Source organism: Mus pahari, chromosome 13 (genome assembly GCF_900095145.1).
Source record: "Mus pahari chromosome 13, PAHARI_EIJ_v1.1, whole genome shotgun sequence".
Lineage (NCBI taxonomy): Eukaryota > Metazoa > Chordata > Mammalia > Rodentia > Muridae > Mus > Mus pahari.
Window position 1 is genome coordinate 57,065,252 of NC_034602.1, and position 20,226 is coordinate 57,085,477.

Consider the following 20,226-nt stretch of genomic DNA (forward strand, 5'->3'; position numbering starts at 1 on the left):
CTCCTGAGACAACTGCTTCCGTTAAATAAATGGCTCACGCAGAGAACTTAGCAAACACACTCCCTGAAACAGGTTCCTCCCTCTGCCCTCTCAGGTGATAATATTTCTATCCCACCCTTTATGAGGTCACCCAACTTTGTGAAGAGCTGACACACAGAGGCATGACTTTTTAGCTCACGCTCATAGTTTTAACTTCTGAAAAAAAATTTTTTTTTAAATGTGGTCTATTCCTACAAAGCAAAACTAGGCAGTGAAGGAGAAAATAAATTAGAGCTACAGATAACTGCCTGGGCGAATATCACAGAGTGCCAAGAGAGTAAAGGCAGAAGTGCATAGATACATGCCAGCCGAAGCCGATGATGACAGAGAAAGGTTAATTCAGGACGGGGGGGGGGGAGCTCAAGACGTAATGTTGAAGAACTTAAAAATGAAACCAGGCAACGGGCAAACACCTGGAGGAAGACTGCCACAGGTTCAAAGCCAGCCTGCGCACTCAATGAGACCCTTCCTCAAAACAAAGCCATGAAAAGAACTGAGAGATGAGAACAGATCCCAGAATGAGCTTTTAATAAACAGTTAAAGGATGGGTGGATGGACAGATGGATGGATGGATGGATAAATAGAGGGATGGATGGATGGATGGAGGGATGGATAGGTCTGACAACCAGAAATGTTAGTGAAAGCTAACAGACAATATTAAGTTGTGAGGGTTTAATGATGCTCTGATCTACAGGTATAGCAACACACCACTGGGTGCTATGTTCTTTTAGCAGAATAACTGTAGGTTTTCCCCTAATGACCTTGACCTATCAAGTCTCAGGTTGATAACCACTTTTCCTGTGTGGGGTGGGACTAAATACAATCCAAAGGTGGTTGGTTACTCATTCCTGCAATCCCAGTATTTGGGAGGCTTAGGAGGGAGGGTCAATGGAGTTGGAAGTGAGCCTAGGCTGCCCAGTCATTTCTAGGCCAACTGGAGCTTTGGTGCAATAACCTCCTTCAAAACAAACAAACTGATGGGTGTGGTATCACACACCTTTAATCTCATCATTTCGGAGGCAGAGGTGGAGGCAGAGGCAGAGGCCGGTGGGTCTCCGTGAGTTCTGGGCCAGTCTAATCTATACAGTAAGCTCCAGGCCAGCCATAGATATATACATCTATGTATATGTTCAAAAAGAAAGGTAGAAGCCCCACTTGGAGGCATATACCTCCAATTCTAGCATTCCAGAGGCTGGTGTAGGAGTTCAAGGTCAGCCTCAGCTACAGAGACTGTCTCAAAAGAACAAAACAAAACAAACAAAAGAAAAATCCAAACACTACCAATCTTGGAGAGAGGGCAGCTACTCATCGCCAACTTGACATAAAAGCATTCTCACCCCGTTTAATAAAAGCAAAATTTGTCAATCAACAAGCTGTGGTAAAACAGTAAACACCCCTAATGGAGTGTAAAATAACCTCTGGTGATCTTATACCCACACATCTGGGGGATTGAAATCTAGAAAAATTGAAAGGAAGGTACTTCTCCATGAGACAAAGGCAGAAGAAGACCTCAAAGTGTCTAGGAACACAAGAACCTTTCCCAGAGCCTTTCTGTTCCCCCATCACATTTCAGATTTGACTAATATTAACTACCTCCTTCAGAGAATCTGGTATGAGTACACAGAGTCCTTCTGTGACCCAAGGTCTTACAGGGAACTTCAGAGTTTGGACTTACAGGGAACTTCAGATGGTCTAACTGCACGTGTTGTGCAATCTTGTGCACCTTTGTGACAGGCCAATGCTTTGAAAAAACAAAACAAAACAAAAAACAAAAAACAAAAAAAAAACAGGGTTTCTCTGTATAGCCTTGGTTGTCCCGGAACTTGCTTTGTATAGACCAGACTGGCCTCAAACCCGGGAGAATGGCCTCTGCAGGCATTAAAGGCATGCACCACCACGCCTAGCTAGTTTTGAAATTTTAAGGGGGATAAGAAACAGTCAATTCACTTTTTGAAAATGACATAACTTCTCGGTGGTCAAAGCAGTTCAAAGACTGCCTATTTGGCTTCATTTACTAGTCCACAAAGATAAGCTATCAATAGGCCATCCTTCCCTGAAAATGGGTCTACTATGCCACAGCTGTTAGATGGAGTCGCGTCCGCCCAGACACAGAAGCCAACCCGGGAGCTTCAGCAGAGAGGGAGTTTCCTCAACTTGGAAGCAGTCTCTAGTCCCTGCTAGCCCCTTTACAGTGACTAGAAATGTTCAAAGACGCAGAAACTGACGCAGGTCCCACCTGGCAGGACCAATGGCATTCTCAACCATTAATACCAACCTCACGCTTCCGTCTACCACCACAAAAGGGCCAAAGACTCCATGAGCTTGCTGTACTTTATCCATTGTACCGATGTCATCGTCATTGGCACCCACTTTCTGGAGCTTGTACTTTTTTTCTTTTTTTAGGATTTCTGATTTCCTGTTTGGATTTTAGCCACAACTATAGGTATCTCTGTCCAGCATAATCACCATGACAACCACAACCGACAATTGATCAAAAAATAAATACAGGTTCCCTCTTGATCACAGGAGCTCAAATTTTCTACCAAGGGGTTGGGGGAGGCAAATCAAGACTCAGTACTCCCGAAGCAAATAAAGACTTGGTACTCTCGAAGTGTATTAACCCAGCAATCTCCCAAGGTCATTGCCAGCTATACAAAGAGACTCTAAAATTGCCGTGCCTAAAAGTCTAGATCTGAAGATTAAAAACCTGCTTTCACGGTGACCTTTCAATTTGTACTTATCTTGTCTAAACTTAACGCAAGAGGGATGGGGGCGGGGAGGAGAAAATTTTCAAGAAATCAGAGCCACCTTTTAGCAAAAGCTTTCAATTGAATGAGTCACCAGGTACAAGGCACAAGGTGACACTTGGTTGGCCCCACAGAATCTGCAGGCCTGGCTCCTTGCTGAAGTATACACACACACACACACACACACACACACACACACACACACACACACACACACGGGCCACCTCTCATGCCTCTCTCCATGACAGGCTCAGCTCTCTAGTACAACCAAAAACAGTGGAGGCTTTCGAGTCTGCAGGGAATTCCAGCCACCGGGAAACTAAGATTTACCAAGAGATCCTTTCTGCCGGCTCCTCACCCCACATATTTCCCCGGTCACCATCCCCACCCCTGGCAGGAGAAGGGGGGCCCAAGGCCTATGCAATCCACAGTTTTTAAAAATTAATAAATACCAAAGTATGAAACCAGTACCTGCCAAACACCTGGTGCTCACTCTCCCCGGCCCGTCCTCGCCTCCCACGCTCTGGCAGCGGAATGCCCTTCAAAACCATGGCTCAGTGCTTTTGGTAAATGTTTTACGAGACACTGAACAGCCTTTCGACCCACCCTCAGAGCAAACACCATTGAGAGAACACAGCATAATGGTAGCAAAGGGATCCTGCGATGTACAATAATGTCACTGAACAAGCGAGTTTCCACACTTCCCTTTAAGAAAGGGAAACAAACCTAGATAGAGCTGAAGAGTTGGGAGTGAGTGGGTAAAGCTGCTGGAAGCAGAACTTAACGCTAGAGGCCTTAGAGGGTTTTTTTTTTGTTTTGTTTTGTTTTTTCTGTTTTAAAGGTGGCCTTACGATCACCTTGTTCTAATCCCCAAGCAAGTCTTGACTTGTCGGACTGAAAAGGTGTCTAAATTAAGAGTTAATAAAGGGAAGTGAAGGGTAGAATTCCCCGGCACACCTTCGGGACACAGTAGCACCCACGTCTTTATGGGGCACTTATTTCTAGTCATTGTGGAGTCCTTGCTTGGAAGAGGGTAGCTTCGGAGCTAACAGGACGCACTCCCCATTTTTTTTTCCATAGCCCCAAAGTTAGCCACAGTTAAACAGCAACTTGCTCTGAACCAGAAGTTTGGCATTCCATTCAGGTTAACAATTATAACCAAAGGGACAACAGAAACTCGCTGGCACGGAGGGATCAGCACCCACACCATGTCAGGTGCTTCTTAGAAGCAGGGTTAACCAAACAGAGGAGGAACCAAGAGGTCCTTGGGCGGCCTGGACCGGAGAACCTCTGTCCTGAGCCCATTCAGGCAACAGGCACGTACCTGCTCATGGCGCTCTGAGTAGGACGGGGAAGGGTGGGTATTTTGCTAGCTACAAGCCTAAAAGAAGAATAAACCTGTCTAGAGGAGCAAGCTTGCTTTGGCAGACCAGGTTAGGCAAATAAAACACCCCCCCCACCCCGTTTTTGTCCCCCCCAACCCCCTCAGTCCAGGAGAGTACTCAGAATTCCGCACTTCATACTTTTAAGTAGAAGAGTGGAGAACTGATTGGAGGACCCAGAGCCTGGCTTTTCTATACTGTCTGTGTGTGACTTTGGGCTACTATCTCCGAGTTATAGAGATTGTTTCAAGATGTATATCAAAGAAACAAAAACAAGCACCTCAAGCCAGGGAGGGTATCTTAATGGGGACAGTTCTCTAATCAAGCACTTCTTTAGATTTTTAAATCAGGAGCTGAAGCGCTGTAACAACCTCACATCTTAGGAGTGTGAACCCCCGTCTTAGTTTTCCATTTCGTCCAGTTACAGAGACATCGCGTTTCAGCAATAAGATTTCCTCCTCTGGGGTTGGAATGACTAATCAGTTCTGGGTGGGTTTCACAAATGACCCTTTATCTGACTGCTCAGAGGCGTGGCGACAGGGCTGGCCAGCCGGGGCAGTCTCCTCTAGCTTACACAACAGTCTGTGCACACTGCCCTCTAACACAATTAGCTAACCAGACCTGCACAACCACTCCAGCCTGGCCTCTCCGATCCCTCGGTCCTCCTTCCCTACCTCACTATCCTAACATGGATTCTGCAGTCCAGGCAGGCCTTGAACATGTGATCTCTCTACCAAAGCCTCCTGCTGGGATGATCCTCCCTCTTCTTTTTCCCCTCCTGATCAATCTTCTCAGCTCTCTATTCCTCACGCTGGGCTGCCAGCCTCAGTTTCCAACTTTCTTTCTTCTTGAATGACCCTTCTCCTGGACATTCACTCTTCAGGTACCCCAGTGAAATCAAATGTGCAGAAAGGTCAAACCCCACAATGTGGGGATTTTTTTCCCCTTCCCAGGGGTCTTTCCTATATATTCCTCTCTAGGGTTCCCTTTTCCACTCTGGTGTCCATGGATTCTAGCAGAACATCTACCACTGCATCCCTAGAATGGAGCCAGTCCTAGGTCTGACTGTGTGGGAATATACTTGAACTTCTGGTGGTGTTTGTCATTTTTCTTTTTTAATAGGGTCTTAGGCTATAGCCCACACTGGCCTAATTATATGCACTCAATTGTATGGACAGCCCAGATTAACTCAAGTTCTCAGCAATACTCCTACCTCAGCGGCCCAAGCCTGGTGATTATACTCTGTTACAATCGAATTTTGAGGGGTAAAATGTGAAAATGGCTAAATACAAAGGGACACTCGGTTGATTCAATCCTAGCACACAAAAAGCCACACTTGACGAGGATGTTGCTTCATCTCATTTGTGATCTTAGAAACATATTAATGTCAGAAGTAAACTGTGAGGAGATGATAGCAGATGAAATAATAACCATCAAAAACAAGCATCAAGCCAGGTTCAGGAGCCTGACGAGGAGGATCGTTGCCAAGGCTGGGTCTAGCCTGGGCTTTAGAGATGGGTCTAGCCTGGGCTTTAGAGACTTGTCTCAAAAACCAAAACAATGCAAATTCCCAAAGCTAAGGATAGTGGTTTAAGTCTGTAATCCCAGCACCCGGAAAGCTGAACCAGGAGGAATGCTGGGAGCTAAGCCAGACTGAGACACATACTGTGACTCTGTGTCAAAGAAACCAAAACCAAAACCAAGTTTCTTCATCTTATGGGTGATTTCCTCCCGTGTGTCACGGGCACAGGCACGTGCAGTGCCTGAGATGACCGGAGAGGGTTCCAGGTGCCCTAGGACTGGAATAGCAGATGATTATGAGCAGTCATGTGGGTTCCAGGGATCAAATCCAGGTCCTGTGGGAACGAAAGCAAGTGTTCTTAAGCACCGAACCAGTTCCCAGCCTCTACAAATTATTTTTTAAGACGCAGTCTTATGCTGGAGAGATGGCTCAGGAAGTTAAAGGCGCTTACCACCAAGCCTGACCTGAGATTAATCTTCATGACTCAAACAGTCAAAGGGGAGAACAGACTCCCAAGTGTTCTCATCTCCACACGTGCTGTGGCACAGGCACGCAAACACGCACGTGCATAAACTAATCAATCAGACAAACGTGCAATGCTAATTAATATGCCATTTAAAAAAAAAAAAAAAAGAAAGCTGGGCGTGGTGGCGCACGCCTTTAATCCTAGCACTTGGGAGGCAGAGGCAGGAGGATTTCTGAGTTCGAGGCCAGCCTGGTCTACAAAGTGAGTTCCAGGACAGTCAAAAGCTACACAGAGAAACCCTGTCTCGAAAAACCAAAAAACAAAACAAAACAAAACAAAACAAAAAAAAATAGGGGGCTGGAGAGATGACTCAACATTTAACAGCACTGACTGCTCTCCCAAAGGTTCCCGAGTTCAATTCCCAGCAACCACATGGTGGCTCACAACCATCTGTAATGGGATCTGATGCCCTCTTCTGGTGTGCCAAGGACAGCATGCTCATATACATAAAATAAACTTTAAAAATAAAAATAAAAAATAAAAGACATAATATTGCTGTGTAACCTTCTCCATCTTGCTGCGACAGCATCTCGAGTACTGGGCCTTGCCCCCACAACCAGCTCCAAGCATCCTTTATTAATTGTCTACAGTTAAGGGAAGACAGCAGAGAGGCAACATGGGGCACACCACTGTATTGTCGGCAGAGTCGGCGGCGCTGAGAATCATGTCTCTGTCTGAGTACTCGATCCCTGAGTCCACTTGCACCTTATATACACTGCAGCCTTTCTCCCTCATAGCGTGCCTAGCGCTTAGATGGAGCTCCACCCCCTCTACTTCTGGCTCCTCTATGATCAGAACCCATTAGACTTCCTCTCTTCTCTTCCCCTCCACACTGACACTTTTCTTACTCACTGGAAGATCATTTGTTTTGTTTTTGTTTTTGTTTTAAGATTTATTTATTTATTATATTTAAGTACACTGTAACTGTCTTCAGACACTCCAGAAGAGGCCGTCAGATATTGTTACAGATGGTTGTGAGCCACCATGTGGTTGCTGGGATTTGAACTCCGGACCTTTGGAAGAGCAGTCAGGTGCTCTTACCCACTGAGCCATCTCACCAGCCCCTGGAAGATCATTTGTACTATCCAAAACCTATTGAAAAACTACAGTGGGGGAGAGGGTCTTCATTTGACCATGAAACCAAACCAAATAATACAGATTCCCCCATTCCTACTCCCCTCCCCTCACCGTGCTTACAAACTTGATATTGAAGCTCTGGGTGCTAGCTGCAGAGAAATCTGGATTCTTCCTAGTACTTGGCATGCTATGGTTTAAATATGCTGTCTCATGCTGGTCACAGATTGACGTGTCCCTGAGGAAGGTCAGTGATTTCTGGACAGTACATGTTTTCTTCGGTTGGCTCTTTGATCTGTTGAAGTAGGGTCCCCCTCTGTATTCCTAGCTAACCTCATACTTCCCATCTTCCCATAACAAACCCCACCTCCATTTCTAATAATTCCAGGTCAAGGCTTTGCTCCGTGGTTCTTGGTATACTGGTACAATGGGGGCCTTGGTTGGTTTTGGTTTTGATTTTTTTGGTTTTTTTTTTTTAAAGCCATGGCCTCGATATGGAGGCCTGGCTGGCCTTGGAGGCCCTCGTTCCTCTGCTTCTGAAGAGCTCTCCCTGGAAATTTCAACTACAGAATCCTGAAAGGGCAGAATATTGGATATTGAGAGATCGCTGCTCACTTCTAAGACACCTGTGCACTTTGGTGGCCTAGTTCTGCGCTGGATATATGTGACCCTCGTGTATATATGGCCTGTACAAGACTCTCAAGGTTTTTTTTGTTTTTTTTGGGTTTTTTGTTTTTTGTTTGTTTGTTTTGTTTTGTTTTTTTGAGACAGGGTTTCTCTGTGTAGCCCTGGCTGTCCTGGAACTCACTCTGTAGACCAGGCTGGCCTCGAACTCAGAAATTCGCGACTCTCAAGATTTTTGAAAGTAGGTTTGAGCTCTGAAACGTGAGTGCGCAGAGAAGAAAGGAGAAGAGGGTGGGACAGAATGTGGAAGGCCATGGCTACTCCTTTAAATCCCAAAAGAGGGCTTCAAGAAGCCTGGAGCATTCGGCTTTGGAAACTGCCTATCACCCATGCTGGCCTCAGCCTACATCCTAAGGAAGTCCCAGTAGCTTTTGATGTTTTCCCAAATTATCCAGGAAATGGGAAGCTATGATGGGAGAACGGGCACCATCTGGAGCTGGCTTCTACTGGAACATAAGTCACTAGACCCACAGTTCTCAAAGTGAGGTTCCAGGCACCCCAGGAGCTCATGCTGTTTTGGGTACCTAGTTGTCACAGCTGTCTCAAGGGGGAATCACTTGTGTGACAGAGCTGCACCAGGGACTTGCCACTTCCCTCCTAGAAAGCCATTTGTAGCAGAGAGAATCAATGACAGCTCCCCTGGCTTTGGGCTTCTGCCGGATGCTGTCTAACAAATGAAAGAAGTATTCCTGTCACTTCAAAGGCCACAGCTGTTTCTAATTCTAGCTGTCAGAGTCAAGTTAAAATTGTGGGGAAGTTGCATCTGCTAACACGGACTTGACAGCTTGCCAATAGTTAAAGCCTGCTTTAGGAATATCAGTTGTGACAGTAACAAATTTCATTGCGTACTGTACAATAAAACATATGCCAATGTTTTACAAATAAGTGAACCAATATTCTCCAAACGACCATGATGACTTAGCATCATCCTATGAGAGATTGAGCTAGTCCAAGAACTTCAATGTAACCAAGCATAAAATTTTCATTGATGTGTTTAGAAATTCTATAATTTAACTAAGCTTTAGGAAACTATCCCTTTCAGGCTGGGAATGTAGGTCAATGGTAGGGCATTTGTCCAGAATAGGAAAATCTCTGGATTTGAGTCCAAGGAACAAATACACACAGAGAGACACAGACAGACAGAAAGACAGACAGACGCACATAAACACAAAACTGCTCCTTATAGAATTTGAATTTAGTATCATTTAAGAAGGATTGGGGACACAGGGTGTGTGTGTGTGTGGGGGTGGCTAAAATGCAAGCATGAGGATCTGAGTTTGGATCCCCAGACCCTATGCACAAGCCAAGCATGGCCTGTGGCACCCCCGTGGTGGAGGATGGGCAGTTAGATCCAGAGCCTCCATGGCCGGCCAGTAGGGCAGACTTATTGAGTCCCAGAATGAGTAGTGAGAGACCAGGTATAAGGTAAAAAAGTGATTGAAGAAAACATCCCCCAAGATCAACCTCTGAGCCCCACATGTATATGCATCTACAAACTCACACATACTACACACAGACACACACATATATCCACAGAGAGGCAGATACCCTCACATACAGAGACATAGACAGACAGACAGACACACCTCATAACAGATGCTCCTAAGCAAGATCTACAATTCCAACGACTCAGGAGAGTCAGAAGATGACAAATTGAGGGCCAGCCTGAGCTACAGTGACTTCAAAGCCAGCAACTCAGTGAGACTGATTTCCTCTCTCAAGTTAGAAGGAGGAGCTGGAGAGAGGGTTCCGGGTTTAAGAGCACGCACTGCTCTTCCAGACGACCCAAGTTTGGTTCCCGAGACCCTGCAACTCCAGTTCCAGGGAGTCTAAGGTCCTCTTCCAGCCTCTACAGGCACCCTCACTCACAGGAAAGTACGTGATCAGTCCAAAGACAGAAACACGCAAATAAAAAGGAGTCTTCTAATTAGAAAAAGGAAAACCAAACCGTGTCACATGAGGGCTCGGGCTGTGGCTCTGTGGCAGAGAATCTGCCTGGTGCTGAGTCACAACACAGCAAAAACAGAACAAAATCCTTCACAGACTTCTGAAAAGTCTGAGCTATACAGCAAGATACCATCTCAAAAACAAACAAAAATAGAAGCATGTTCAGTTCTCATGGTTTTAAAGAACATGGTATCAACAGATTTAGCCAATAGAAAGATATCTTAGTATATTCCGTGGAATATTTGGGACATAGTAATACTAAAAAAATTTTCTTTTTTTAAACAACTTATTTTTTTGTTATTTTTTAATTATTTTATGTATATGAGCACTGTTGCTATCTTCAGGCACAGGGTTTCTCTGTGTAGCCCTGGCTGTCCTGGAACTCACTCTGTAGACCAGGCTGGCCTCGAACTCAGAAATCTGCCTGCCTCTGCCTCCCTAGTGCTGGGATTAAAGGCATACACCACCATGCCCGGCCTAAAAAAATTTCTAACTTCATGAGCTTCCTAAGGAACTGGGCATCTTATTACACTTTTATCTGCTTTTAACATGTGCAAAGACAAAAGCAATGAGAAATGCCAACTTAAACTATGCTTCTCACAACTGTGCTAAACACTAATACATTTTTCCCCCCAGGCAGGGTTTCTTGTAGTCCAGGATGGTCTAGAACTTGCTACTTAGTCAAAGATGACCCTGAACTACGGATCCTCCTGTCTCTACCTTCCAAGTGCTGGGATTACAGAGATGTTAATTTCTTCTTTTATTTTCTTTTTAATATAATATTTTTATTTTTAAGATTATAATTTAATTATATAATTTCTCCCCTTCCCTTTCCCTCCCTCCAAACTCTCCTGTGCAACACTTCCAACCCCCAACTCACAAATTTATGTCTTCTTTAAAAAACAAACCATAATATATAATACACACACACACACACACACACACACACACACACACACAGGTTCACATGCATAGGTTCTCAGGGCTAACCATTTGCTATAATTCCTTTTTATTTACTTATTTATTTTGGGTTGGGTTGGGTTTGGGGAGGGGGCACAGCTTCACTCCATAGCCCAGGCTAGCCTGGAACTCCTGGTGATCCCCCTGCCTTAGCCTCCTGGGCACTGGGATTACAGAAGTGACCCATGATACCTAGCAGTGCATTGTAGACAAACGCCAGCCCCCAGACTCCTCTGTGGTGAGTCCAATTACAACTCATCCAAATGAGAAAATGAAACACCAAAGAAGCCGACTGGTGAAGGAAGGCTTGGAGCCTGCTACCCCACTCAGATGTCCAAATCTTAGCTTGTAGCCATTCGGCTTCTCTGGTCTGTTGAATGATGCAGGTTTCCCCAAATGGCTGGCGTCTTAAATTTCAGCGAATCAACTTCTATCGCTCACAGCTGTCTCACAGTTGTGCTTTCTGCTATGAGCAACAGTGAAACCCAAGTGTGTGCATGTGTCTGTGTGTGTAACTAGCTTCCACAAACACTTAGAGTCTGGGCAGACTTTCCTAACCACTGCTTCCCTCTGTGTGACGACTGTCTTGCTCTGAGCTGGGAGTCCTGTGCAGGAAAGCTGTAAGACGCTGCTGCTCCTCGATGGGGAACCTCTACGAGCCTAAGCCTAGTATCAGCTGTGGGAGTGAGTTGGGAATTTTTCGGGCAAACCAAAGCAAACAGGAGTATTGTTATAAACCAAAGTCCTGTTTCCACATCAGCATGGCCCCGGCCCCTGGGTATACTTAATAAGCCTGGACTCCATAGCAAACAATTAGGGAAAGGCTTGGTTTTTGTTTGTTTGTTTGTTTTGCTTTTAAATGATCCAGTAAGAGGAGGAAGATACACATGCCACTGTTACATGATCAACAAAATCCAAAAAATATAGATTGGCCAGCAGCCAAGAACAGAGGGCTATCTCCCATTATCAATCACTATAATATAATACAGAAAACAGCAACCAGGGAGACTCCCTCTTCCACTTGGGAAAGATTTCATTTAACAAAGGCAAGTCAACTTTTCTTTTCTTTTCTTTTCTTTTCTTTTCTTTTCTTTTCTTTTCTTTTCTTTTCTTTTCTTTCTTTCTTTCTTTCTTTCTTTCTTTATTTTTTTCAGGCTTGTTTTATGCATCTGAGCATTTTGCCTACATGTAGGTATGGTGCCTAAGGAGGTCAAAAAAAAAAAAGTCATTTCTTCTAGAACTGAAGTGGTTGTGAGCTACCATGTGGGTGCTGGGACCCGAACCTGGGTCCTCCGCAAGAGCAACAGGCTCTTAGCTCTTAGTACTGAACAGACCCTGACCCCTCCATTCCATCTGTCTTTTCTTCTTCCTTCTATCCTCATCCTCCTGCCTGTGTTTTCTTCCCTCTCTCCCATCCTGTCTTTTTCTGTCTTCTCTCTCTCTCTCTCTCTCTCTCTCTCTCTCTCTCTCTCTCTCTCTCTCTCTCTCATCTGTTTGGCTTATCCTGATTATCAGAGGTACGGCAGGTCAGATTACACTAACAGTAGTTGTGTACACAGAAGTTTAGGTGGATGTGGCAAAGAGGAGAGAAAAAACGGTTATGGTGAGCAGAGGCCCAAACTGGAGTCTTAATGAAGAACATTTTAGAAGGGGATACTTGATACCACAGGAGAAAGCAGGTTTAGGGACAAAGAAGTTTGGGGACACCCAAGGGCTCTGGACATCTGGCTTACCGGTACCAGAGGGGACTCAAGGCACCAGAGAGAAGAAAAGTGCAAGTCATTAAAAGAAACCATCTGGGCCAGACTGGCAGTGCTGCTGCCTGAGTGCAGACCCTAGCTCAGGACGGCCCTTGTGCCTTGCCTCCCCAGAGAAAGGCTATCTGTTCACTCAATCAAGACCTTCCAGTGTTGAAAGGCTTGGACAGACAGACTGAGCTCCCTCTTCGGTGGCTTGCTACAACCAGGGACTATTTCTCATCTTTCTCCTTCAACATGCCTTCAGAATCGACTCTTGGGACTGCCAGAAACTGTGACTCATCAAATTCTCAAGCCAAGAGCACAAGGGCAGTCTCTGGCCTCACTCTCCAGACGGAGCCTGCTCCCTAGTCTTCACATACAGAGGTGACAGGTCCCCGTGGTCCTGTTCTCACCAGCCAGGCTGGTTGCCCATGTCTGCTGTCAGCACAGAGAACACAGAGCTTAAACTGTGTGCTAGCCTCACTGTCCTGATGCCAACCCCCCCCCCCCCCCCACACACACACATGCGCTGCTGCCCCCACAAAATATAGACCTGTCCTGGAAAGTGTCCAGTATTATTTAGTGTGGTAGTGTGACAAGTTTGAGGCCAACCTGGGCTACATAATGAGTTCCAAGCTCTACATAATGAAACATTGTCTCAAAATCCGAACAGCCACAATAGCAATAAGTGTAACAATGTAGGCCAAGTCATAGCAAATGCTTTCTCTGCTAAACGGCAAATGGTAACTATTTTAGGGCTTTGCATGTCACCCAGTTTCTCTTACATAAGTTTCTTCCTTTTCTCCCACCCCACCAAAAATATAAAATGGGCTGGGGAGATAGTTCAGCAGATGAAGGTTTTGCCACACGAAAGATAGAATTTGAGTTGAAATCACCATAACCTGGGTAAAGCTGGACACAGCTTCTAGAACCCCAGAACTCCTACAGTCATATGGGGCACGGCAAAAGAGTTCCTGGAAGCTTGAGGGTCAGCTAACTGCACACAACCAAACAAACTCTCCATATGCTGACATTTAGACACATCCTTTTTCAGTTTTTTCCCTCTTTCATGGCTATTGTAGCAATGTGAGACTAAAACTATACATTGGGCTAGGAGGGTGATTACAGCATCAAAAGACCTAAGCTTAAAGCTTGGCTAGTCCACTGGGTCCTGGCCTTAGTTTCTTAATTTTAGAATCAATGAGCTTGTCTACACAAAGGTGTTAACCTCCCTCCTATACTGAATCTAAGGTAAAAGATGGACTCTAGAGGATGTCTCCTCCCACAAACCCAACTTGAGGTCAACACAAATTTGTACAGGTTTTTGTGCAATTTTGTTGGGAAAGGGAGAAAGATATGTGGGTTTTTTTTTTTTTCAATTTATTTATTTTACTTACATGAGTACACTATAGCTGTCATAGCTGTCTTCAGTTTACCAGAAGACAGCATTGAACCCCATTACAAATGGTTGTGAGCCACCATGTGGTTTCTGGGAATTGAACTGCTAAGCCATCTCTCCAGCCTAAAGATATGGTTTTTTGAGACTGTATGGCTAGCCTCATACTTACTGTGTGAACCAAGGTTGCCTGGACTCTAGCTATCTGATTTATATTTCAGGATCTAGGCTCTGTCAGATCTAACACAGTTTGTTATTTCCATTGACATTAGAGGACACCTGTGGATTCTGGCTGGAATGTCCAAAGGATGCCCTTTCTGATGGTCCCGCAACCCTCTGAAGAGCAAGTGGCAGGAAAGTACACTCTCTGGCTTCCAGTTGCCCTTGGTATGTGTTATGCTTTGGTATGTTCCTGGAATTCATGGCTGAAAAATGTTTTTTTGAAGAGGGCTTAAAACAGGGTTTCATAGAGCTCAGGCTGGTCTTGAAATCTTAAGTAGCCAAGGCTGGCCATGAACCCCTGATTCACCTGCCTCCACCCTCAGAGTATTGGAATCACAGATAGATGCCAGCAAACTTGGTGTTTGTTTATTTTGTCTTGCTGAGATGTGGTCTCACTGCACAGCTCAGCCAGGCTTTGGATTCCTAGTCCTCCTGCCCCAGATCCCAGATCACTGTCCTTACAGGCACATGCCAGCATGACCAGGTTCCTAACTTTCTTGATGTAATTATCATAAATATAGAATGACTCTAGCCAAGTGTAATATAAGTATGTGCATATATACGTATATAAATGCACATTACATATACATATGCATATATAAGTATATATCTTGTGCTAGCACATAATAAGCACTCAATGAATACTGGTTTTAGTCTCACCATCTCCGGGGTGCCTTCCAACTCCAATGCTTCAGGACTTGGACAGTTAATACTTGGTGATGATCTACATATGCAGAGAGGAAAGCACTCAGCACCAATAGCGCTCAGTCTAAGGGCCACCTGGGCGGAACAGCCATTCACACCAGGCACCTGAGGCCGACCTCTTATTCTTTGCTTCGGGGGTGCTTTGGTCGCTGATGACTTTGGTCCCCAATTCAACAATACCTTATCTATTTCTAAATCCTGAAGTTTGTCATTTTGGATGAAATCCATGTGGTCGTTTCATTGCTCTCTCTCTCTCTCTCTCTCTCTCTCTCTCTCTCTCTCTCTCTCTCTCTCTCTTAGCATCTGATTCCAGCAGACACCATTGAGTGTAGCTCAAGTGAGGGTCACATGTTCTGTTTGTCAGTCCGTGGTGTAGCAGCTACGAACTCATCTGGGAGCGATCTGTTCTTGACCACCTTGCAGGAAGCCTTGACTTCAATGCACATCTCCTGACTGTCTGCAAGACACACACGGTTCTTGGTAGCTTCAGGACTGACATTTGTGGCGGTGGGGCTTGAACCCAGAGCCTGGTATTTTCTAGGCAACTTCTCCACCACTTAGCTAACATTTCAATGTCACCTACAAAACGTGCCTAAAGGGTTCATGATGACCTTAGCCGAATAACTCATCCTCAGAACTTGGGAGTAGTTTCCTACTTTCCAAACCATTAAATGCCTTTTACAAAACATGGAGCCACCACTGAGCTGCTATTCTGCCAAAGGGCACACGTTTTATTGGTGCCCGGTTCTTGTTTTCCTTGAGCAGGGTTGGAGTAAAACCTCTTCCTTATATTAGACAGACCTCCGTTGTAAGCAAACACCCACTTGTCTGCCACATTATTGGTTAAGCCATGACTCATGTCTACCTTTCTACCTTTTTTGCTTTGAAAATGGGTTATCTCACTTGGAGGCAAGAGGTGGCCCGATGAACTATGGAAGCTATGGCACTTTTGTGGATAACAAAATACGGCCTATATGCCCAGGCTGGTCTCGAACTCCATATGTAGCCAAGGATGACACTGGACTTCTGATTCTCTTGCTTCTACCATCCAAGTGCTAGGATTATAGACAATGTACCACCACACAGTTCTAGGAGATGCTAGGGATGTGTCTTAGCTAGGGTTTTATTGCTGTGAAGAGATACCATGACCACGGCTATTCTTTTTTTTTTTTTTAAAGATTTATTTATTTATTCTATGTAAGTACACTGTAGCTGTTTTCAGACACTCCAGAAGAGGGTGTCAGATCTTGTTACAGATGGTTNTGAGCCACCATGTGGTTGCTGGGATTTGAACTCTGGACCTTCGGAAGAGCAGTCGGGTGCTCTTACCCACTGAGCCATCTCACCCTCCCACCATGGCTATTCTTATAAAGGACAACATTGAATTGGGTTGGCTTACAGTTTTTGAGGGTCAGTCCATTATTGTCATGGCAGGAAGCATGGCGGCACACAGCAGACATGGCGCTAGAGAAGGAGCTGAGAGTTCTACATCTCGATCAGCCGGCAGCAGGAGACTGCGGACCACAGCGAGTGCAGCTTGATCATAGGAGACGCCATAGGTGACCCACCTCCTCCAACAAGGAGACACCTCCTACAAGTGCCACTCCCTATGGCCAAGCATTCAAGACCTTAGTCTTTGGGGGCCATTCCTATTCAAACCACCACAGGATGGAAACTAGGGCTTCATTTGTGCCAAGAGAGAACTTTGCCAATGGAGTTACATCCTTACCCAAAGAACTGTAGTATGAACACCATTAATTTTCATTTGTCAGAGCTGTTAATATTAATGTCGGTATCCCCTATTAACTGCAGTTTCATTCTTGGACTCTGCTGTAGAGACCTTGGTGTCCTGGGATTTTATTTTATTTTATTTTATTTTTGTAGCCCTTATGCGCAGTCCCTAGAATCTTTCCTACAGTGGCCCTGGGCAGGTTTCAAGTTGAATTATGACTCTCTTCCTCGCTTTCTATGTGCCAATGTTACACTGTATATAGTAAATATTACTAATGTGTATTAAGAAAACAACTATTCTGTCAGAGTGAGCAGGGCCAGAGTGAGAGCCAGAGAGATGGTTCAGCGGTTAAGAGCACTGACTGCTCTTCCGGAGGTCCTGAGTTCAAATCCCAGCAACCACATGGTGGCTCACAACCGTCTGTAATGAGATCGGATGCCCTCTTCTGGAGTGTCTGAAAATAGCTACAGTGTACTTACATATAATAAATAAATAAATTTAAAAAACAAAAAAATAAAAGAACTATTCTTTTAAAGACAGAAGAAGACAAAAAGCTGCTTCTAGAAGTTCTGGGATTGTTTTGAGCAAGCCAGGGTCATTTTGTGACGGGACCCTGCCAGTGCATGACTAAAGAAAAGATGTTCTGCTCTTATCTGTCTGACCTTTGGTTGTCTTTGCTCTTTGCCAGTTTCCCTCACACAGGCTAAGCAGTTGTGCAACTCCAAGGCCCTTACCTCCAGCTGCCTTCTCGGAATGAGAAGAGGAGAGAGCTGTTTCTGAAAACTTGTTCTCCTGCAAATTTTAGGGGTGTGTGGAAAACTGTTCCTGAGAACTCTATCATTTCATTGGGTGAGCCTTAGTTCAGGGACAGGACCAGCCACTTAACGACAACCACTACAACAACAGAAATCCTTTTTGTCCTGGCTTGTCACCAAACCAGAGGACCCGAGTTTGATCCCTGAGACCCAAATGGTAGGAGAGAACTCCCCCCAAAGTTGTTCTCTGATTTTCATACATATAACATGGCATGTACACCATCCTACCAATGTGCATACACATTAAATAAATAAATGAACTCTGGGTTCTTATTAAAAACAAAATAAAACCAAAGAAAACGAAAAAAAAAAACTATCTCACTTTTCCTTTCATTTTCCAACTGGGAGATTACCCACCTCTTAATCCATGAACTTCCTTGGAATGGAGCCTAAAGGACAATGAGTCAGAAAGGGCCAGGACATACACACACACTTTTTTTTTTTTTTTTTTGAGACAGGGCTCCACACAGCTCACACTGGTTATATAACTGAGGATGGTCTTGAACCCCTGGTCCTCCTGCCTCCACCTCTGAAGTGCTGGGATCACAGGCACATGCGACAACACTGACTTCAGCACTAATCTGGATGGACGATATCAACACAGAGCACAGAGGCTGAAAACCAGCCTGAAAGGCAGAGTCGAGGGGCTGAGGGTGGGGGCTCCATGCCCAGTTTCCACACAGCCTTTGGTGGGGGACACCTGGGCTAAGCTAATGAGAACCCTTGCCTGATTATACCAAGCGCCCGGTTGGTGACAAGCTAGCTGAGACAACCAGCTTGGAAAGCTACCTCCTGAAAAACGTCAAAGGTTCTTCCAGAAATGGAATCAAGTCCTTTTTCTATACCCAAAGTCTTCTCCACCTAGACCCATCAGGGTCACAAGTTTCCTCGCTACTGTCACATGTGGGTTATGCTGGAACCCTCAAATGGCTGTCCCCAGTCAGTACCACCTGTCCCAAGCCCCCTCTCTGTCTTCTAAGCCATTATTTCGCCTCTGAGATCATAATCTCACTCAAGTCCCAGGCTTTCACTTGATGGTCAAACCCTGGCTCTGGACAACATCTGAGCCTCTCATTATTTTCCTTTCTCCAGCTTTGAGGGTGTGTGTGTTTGTTTGTGTGTGTGTGTGTGTGTGTGTGTGTGTGGTCTGCAAGCAAGTGTGTAGATAGTATTGTGGGTCATGTGTGTAGGTGCACAGGTGTGGTGGGCCATGTGATTTGGAAAGGCCGCTTAGCCCACAGCGTTAACTCAGCTGTGCACAGGTAACTTTAACACAGGTTTCTCTTTCAGAACTAGGAGCTTACATTTTTCACTGGGTAAGCACAGGGTTTCTGTTAGTTCACTCAGAACATGGTTGTCTCCTCTTAAAAAATTCAATAATCTACCTCCCAAAAGGAAGTACACTGTACTCTGTGAACATTTCATGTGGGTTATTTAAGAATTACCAGAATCCAAGTCTCCGTGGGATACACCCCAATTGCAGTCACCTTAAATCACTATTTATTGATTGGTGGGTAGATGCTGAGGGTGACATTACAGAGATACAAATAATCCAATGAAAGCCAAATACTAACTGACCACAAAATATGCCCATTAAAATCAGTACTAAAAAACAAAACAAAACAAATTATTCTTTTTTTTTCCATTCTTATGGAAACATTGGTGCTTACAAACATACAGGGCAGTCTGCCTAGTGTGTCTGACAAAAACAAAACAAGGTGGTATTATTTGGGAGGGGTGTTTGTTTTTAATAATAATAATAAGGGATGGAGAGATGGTCCAGTGGTTAGAGCACTTGCCGCTCTCTCAGAAGACCAACACTCATACCAGGTGGCTCACAACCATCTGTAACTATGATTCCAGCAGATCCGATTCCTATTCGGCCTCCCTGGGCAGCAGAATACCCATGGCATATATTTACAAAATCTATGTGCATGTACATAAAAATAAACAAAAGCAATAATCTTTAAGATGAAAATAATAAGGAGGAACGGTGGTGATTTGCGCATGGGACTCACTATGCAATGCTCTGAACGCCTGTACGGTGTTCATCTGAGCAGTGGGCAGGATGAAGCCGCCTTAAACTTACCAAACTTCAGGGAGCTGGGAGCTGCTGAGGGAGGTTGCGTAGCAGGAAGCAAGCTGTCCTTCTGACTCGTGTGTTACCTGAGCTGTGAAATGGGAAAAAAAATGCCATTAGTAACCCAAAAGATGCTAATGAGGAATCTGCCATTAAGAATCACTGATACACCAGTGGTGGTGCATGCCTTTAGTCGGAACATTTGGGAGGGAGGCAGAGGCAGAGGCAGAGGCAGAGGCAGAGGCAGAGGCAGAGGCAGAGGCAGAGGCAGAGGCAGAGGCAGAGGCAGAGGCAGAGGCAGAGGCAGAGNCAGAGGCAGAGGCAGAGGCAGAGGCAGAGGCAGAGGCAGAGGCAGAGGCAGAGGCAGAGGCAGAGGCAGAGGCAGAGGCAGGCACATCTCCGTGAGTTTGAGGTCAGCCTGGTCTACTGACCTATTCCTTCAGGTTTGGGTGCCCTTCACGCCGTCCTTTCTGCTTACATAGCCAAGCCTCCTTAACTGTTTGGCTTTATGGTCAGTAAAACACTTTTGAGTAGCCGGGTTCTGTACAGCAGACTTTATTATATAATTACACACCACAGAGGATGAATCCAACTGTGGCAAGAGCCTCCTTCCTCCTGCCCCTACCAAGAACAACCACGGCCTGCCTCCAGTAAAG

General features: G+C 45.1%; 1 protein-coding gene across 6 annotated transcripts in view; it reads right to left on the reverse strand.

Annotated features, from left to right (window-relative positions):
- The window catches only part of Rbm47 (RNA binding motif protein 47), a 136,935-nt gene that overhangs the window by 58,503 nt on the left and 58,206 nt on the right, over positions 1–20,226 (reverse strand). For 3 of the 6 annotated variants that reach the window (XM_021211021.1, XM_029544984.1, XM_029544988.1), the window contains exon 2: positions 19,580–19,661. The gene's annotated coding sequence lies outside the window, so the exon portion shown is untranslated. Of the gene's footprint in view, positions 1–3,257; positions 3,312–19,579; positions 19,662–20,001; positions 20,216–20,226 lie in introns of those variants that run through there. The other 3 variants (XM_029544986.1, XM_029544982.1, XM_029544983.1) reach the window with 2 other exon arrangements.